The sequence below is a fragment of the Leptopilina boulardi genome, unplaced genomic scaffold (genome assembly GCF_019393585.1).
Source record: "Leptopilina boulardi isolate dan_hultmark-lab unplaced genomic scaffold, ZJU_Lbou_2.1 LbouV2_328, whole genome shotgun sequence".
In the NCBI taxonomy this organism is placed as follows: Eukaryota; Metazoa; Arthropoda; class Insecta; order Hymenoptera; family Figitidae; genus Leptopilina; species Leptopilina boulardi.
This window is the reverse complement of record NW_026137894.1, coordinates 932920-938919: the sequence shown is the minus strand read 5'-3', so window position 1 is coordinate 938919 and position 6000 is coordinate 932920.

Genomic DNA, 6000 nt, shown 5'->3' with positions numbered 1-6000 from the left:
TTATTATATTAGTAAATGAAATTTTTATAACTACGCGAAAATGTAATTTCAATATTGACTGAACATTGCACGTTGATATTTATGTGTAATATTTCCTCAAAGTTACGTGTGAATATTCTTATCAAATAATAATAATTATTATTATTTATTTGTCTAAGGATTATCAATAATCGATACAAAGGAGCTCGAATACAATATTATACAATGTGATTTACAATGATATAACACAACAAATACAATAAAATATACCATCATACAATACACAATCACACTGAAAATTCTTTATTGATTAATTTTTAATAAAAATTTTGCTACTCTTCTAGCCGAGTTAGAATCCGGGTAATTTAAAATTTTCAACCATGTATCACTCAGCTCATTTAAATTATCAGTATTTTTTATAAAATGTTTTCGTTCTTCTATTAGTTCCCTACATTCTATTAAAATATGCAAAATATAATTCTTTTCGTTTAAAGTCTCCATACATAAATTGCAGTAATCATTTCTTTTAAAACAATAAGATTTTTTCATCCATACAAGTCTCGGTTGATATTTGTTCAATAATTTAAATTGAATAAACAATCTGTAGTCATCCAAAGGAATTCTTTTGTTTTTAAAAAAATGCGGCTCGTTTTTCATTTCAAGGTATAAGGATAGAGGAGTATTGAGGAGGAGGATTGCGCCCTCCGAAAGTCTTCTTGTTTAAGGTGACTTTCATATCAATTTAACCAACGTGTTTTAAATTTTTGTAGTGTTTCAAGACTTAAAGACTCCCAAGCCTCTCTCTCACCAAACTCCTCAAAGATGTTACCCACTTGGCACGCCCAATTAAATTTAAATTTCTTTGTTTCCACAGGTTTCAAAGCTCTCAATCTATTATATGCTATTTTTGGAAATCTATAATAAGAAAAAAATCTATAATAAGTATAGGTGGATATAGACACAACATTGATTGAACATTGCAGGTGAATATTGTAATATTAGTGTAATATTTCCTCAAAGTTTCGTGTAAATATTCTTATCATGTGGACATTTAAACATCGACACAAACTTGTATGAACCTTGCCAATGAAGTTTCCTAACCTCGCCATGTGAGGTTCTGTCAAGTTTCAGGGAATTTTGGGTGCTTTGTGGGTTGTGATTAGTAGTGTATAAAGTGAATTGAAAGTTAAGCTTATGTTTTTATCATAAAGTAATGAAACTACTTTTGATGGATTGAAAAAAAATAAGTTAATATTTAAATTTTTATTTTATTATTAAACTCTAAAACTCTTAATTCACCGTGTGTCAGTAATCGTAAGAGATGACGATAACTAAAAATTTTAAAGTACATAAACAACTGACTTTTTTTTATTGAGTGATATTAAAAACCTTTGTTTTCAATGTAAAAATAAATTTTATATATTATAATATTAATAGATTTTAGTTATCGTCAACCGAAAATTGGAAGAATTGAAAGTTATTTTATATTTTCTTTTATGACGATACCTAAAGCAGGAGGCTGTCGAAAACTAAAACATGTAGGTTTTGTGTAGTATTTCTTCGTCAATTAATTTAAAAAGAAGTATTATTGAATTTAACTAAAAAGTAAATTAAGAAAAATATTTTTGTTAATGTTAAATATGTTTTATTATATTAAAAATTTGTTTATAATTTCATATTTTTGATTTTTTATAATTTTTTTTCTTTTTTAAAATTATTTCTTTTTTAGGAATTTTATATTTATTTATTATAGAAAAGTAAAGTGTATTAAGGTCATTATGCAGGATTGACTGTATGGAAATTTTATTAAATTTAATAAAATAATTGATTAATAAACTTGTCAATATCAGTATGACAGCTATTGCAGTTATACTTTTGATACCAATTTAGGTTTCAAAAACTGACACCAATTTCCGGATCATTTCCAAAAAAAAAAAATGTTTCTAATATTGCGGAATCAATTTGATATTATAATATCGAATCAAAACGTTTTATTCCAAAATGATAGCATCAAATTAACAGTAAATTATTTTATATATCGCACTGCTTATTGATTTCTGTTTTCTCAAGTCAGGTAACGTCTGCGGCAAGGTTTTGTCTAAGTCGTTGACGATTTACATTTTGTCAGCGAATGCGTAATGAAGACTTTTGGTCGTGCATGGGGAATGGCATTGCCAGGAAGGAAGTGGAAAGCTGGAATGCGGGATGTCGTGGAGAGAGCTGGCCTGGAGGTGATAACTTCTGATTTACCGTATTCCCCCTCCCAAGATTCTTCCTGCTTCCTACGCCATGCCACTGGATTCTCATTTTCTTACCTATACACTCTCGCGTTTCGCGAGAGAAGAGGACTTCTACTCCAATTAACTTTTAATGGCATAGATAGGGAAACGTATGCCTGCCGAGGTCCGCTGCTGGCACTCTCTTGCTCTTCTAGCTTCTTCTTCTTCTTCTTCTTCTTCGTCCTCTTCTCTTCAACCATTCCCTTCTTCTCTTATTTCTCACCCTTTCCCTTGAAAAAACACCCCTTTCAACCCCTTTGGACAATTCTCCTCTACTCTGGGCATTGCTCCCTCCTTTTTACTCCCCATACCCTTTTTCCCATCACCAAACCACCTTCCATTCTCCAAGTGCACAGCCTCCAACCAGAAAATCTCAAGAGACAGCAGCAACTTGTTAAGTAATTAAGTGTCGTTCTAAGTTTCCGTTTAATAATAATTTAGTAACGCTCGTGAACTTACGAAAGCATCGCGGGACCCGTCCATCATCAGACGATATTTCTGTACAGATAAGTAAGTATTTAGTATCATTAAAAGGCTTCTAGTTGGCGCCTGAAGAGGGTAATTAAAAACATGATTTGTTCATCATTTCGTCTCTATCTATATATGTATACAGTTGAAGTCATGTTCCAAGTCGAACTTTAAAATCTATTTTCATTTTCAAAGTTCCTATATTTTATTTACAAGATAAAAGCATTAAAGGCGATTTTATTTACATTACCAGTAACAAAATTCTTTAATTTATGAATTGAAACGTTTAATACTGAAAGAGGATAGCATTTTTAAATAAAGAAATTTTAATTTCACAAAAGTGCTTAATTGCTTTAATTTTGACGGAAGAATATTAAATTGCTCTTGTGGAAATGCTCGTTTAATTTTGTTCATTTAAATTTTAAAAACATTAATAGATTTACCTATGGAGGTGTGCTGTTTTTCTTATTAATTTTTTGATTTAGCGTTCTTAGAATATTCGAAATCATAAAATTAAAAATGTTCATTTTGTACACTATTGACTGATGGTAAGAAAGATTCCTACATTACCAACATTCGATAACTTATGGGCTTTTCCATTTTCTACATTACCTACTGGTGATAAGGAAGATTCCTACTTTATCGACAACCGGTGATTCCTATATAATTTTAACTTCTCCATAGATAATGGTTATTTACTATTTATTTTACTTGTTTAAATTTTGTCAATTTTAATCATACTATTTTAATGTTAATTCTTCATTCTGCGGTATGTTTGTGACAAAATAAATTTTATTCTAGTTAATACCATTCTTCAATTATTCACCCAGAGAACTTTATTATTTCCCTGGGTGAATAATTGATGAATGGTATTAACTAGAATAAAATTTATTTTGTCACAAACATACCGCAGAATGAAGAATTAACATTAAAATAGTATGATTAAAATCACCGGTTGTCGATAAAGTAGGAATCTTCCTTATCACCAGTAGGTAATATAGAAAATGGAAAAGGAATGTTGATGATAACTGTTTTTGGTTGTATGTTTTATGATTTCTGCTGTTATAATAATCAAAAATTGCTATATTTTTATCTTTATCATTGTTATTCAACTTCAGATAGAAATTAATTTATGAATTTATATATTATAATTAGTGTATATTATGATTTGTATTGTACTTAAATGATTTTCTTCGTGGTTTCCTGGAACAAAATAAAGAAATAATAATATCATTAGGTACATACCTACCTTACCAGCAGTCGGTAACTCGTCGATTTTTCGACTTCGTACATTACAGATCTTCATTTTCTACATTACCGACTGATGGTAATGTAGATTCCTATTTTTTGCAGTAGTCGGTAACTCGTAGTCTTTTCTCCTAAATATATTGATTATCAAGGACAAGTATTTCTTTTAAGAAAATCAAGTTTAAAATTTTGAATCAGGTAGGTATGATGAAAATATAATAAAATTACTAATAATATTTCGACTGTAGAAAAAAATTATAGTTATAAGAAAATTATCTATTTTTATAGTGATTAAAAATCTCATGCCATTTAACCTAAGAGGCAATTTTATTTTCCTTTTTTTTGATGTTGACATTTACTTTTTCGTATTCTCCGCGAACGCATTATCCATTTTCTCGTGTCTTCTCCTCTGTCAGCCGACGTGTTATACTAGAAGTCGAGTATAAAAATGTAAAGGATGTTCCGACGCGTCGCGACGGCCCCCTCGGCAGATGTCACCTCGTCTGACTCATTTTCCATGGGGTTTCTCTTCTAATAATTTAGCTTTCCTTCCGCGGACTCTTCCTTGTCTTTCTATTATATTCATCCCTTTTTTTTTTTTTTTTTTTTTGAAGAACCCATTTGCATGTGTTTATAGCATATCTTTAAAAGACTGAAAGGTTGTCATGCACCACATCCGCAACGATTTATGAAGCAAGTCAATGTATGGAGATTTTAAAAATGTTTCTTAAAATGAACCCTCAGTTGTATATATTATATTTTGCAAAATGGGATCCCTTTTTAAATAATGACAGTTTTCCCGTAAAATATTAGGGAAAATAAATGCAAATTATTTCTATCGTTTATTTTTTCAAATATACAAATGTAAAATTTAGTTCCGGATATAATACATGGAAAAAAAAAGGAATTGCTTACAGATGCTAACTGATGTTTGCTATCAGATCTATCAAAATTAGTAACCACTGCTAAATTTTTTTCCTATGACAACGAAAAAGTTTGCTGTGATGAACAATATCAGTCTTAATTTTTAAAAATTTACTGTCACAGCAAACTTTTTTGGACCCCACAGCAAATTTGTTCGCTGTACCTATATATATTAGCTAACCTAATTTGATGTGACAGCAAATTTTTTCTATAGGTGTAATTTTAACATTAAAAACAAGATAAATTATTATTGTTATGGAAAAATATAATTGATAAATAAAATAAATTGAAGAAAAAGAAAGAAAATTTGGAGAAAAAAAAAAACTTTTTAGATCAATAATACAAATTTGATTTTGGTAATTTAGACACGGGAAGGATGTAAAATTCTTCTTTTGTATTCCACGAATGAAAAGCGATCCTTCCTATTTCTTTCACTTTACATTTCCCTTATCTTATCAACGACAAGGGTATGTGTGTACTATATGGCTCGTTTCAAGCGATATTCTCAATTTTCATTTGCCGACAGACGCGTACGTGCGCGGTATTCGCGAGTGAGGCGCGGAAGGACGATAAGTCTCTGATAAAAAGAAGGCAAAAAGGATCAGTTGGGGTCGGCACGAGTTAAGAAAGTCGCGGCATGGCACGGGAACGGTGGCAAAAATGTGTAGGTGTGTGGTAGACTAAGCGTCAGTTCAAGGGGGTTGGGGGGGGGAGGGAGAGGAGGCTGTAGGGAACCAAGGGGGTGAAGTCGATCGTTTGTTAGAGAAATTCAATAATGCAACCGACGGCTGACAAGAGCACCGCGACGACCCTTCTTCTCGAAGAGTGAGAAAGACGCTATATATAAAGAAAGAAGAGTTGGGGGTGGGGGAGGGGGGAACACCTTGTCATCGTTTATCAATCTGTTATTTCTTATACATGAAAAAGTCAACATAGTGTAAGAAAAATAAATTTTTAAAAAATCTTTGTCAAATTTCTATTTTATGCTTTTGATTATAATTTTCTTCTCATTCACCGCCTAAAAAAAATATAATTTTCTCAAAATTCATATGTTCTATCTTTATTTGTTTTGGGTCAAAATAAGTCAAAACAGCCATCTTAA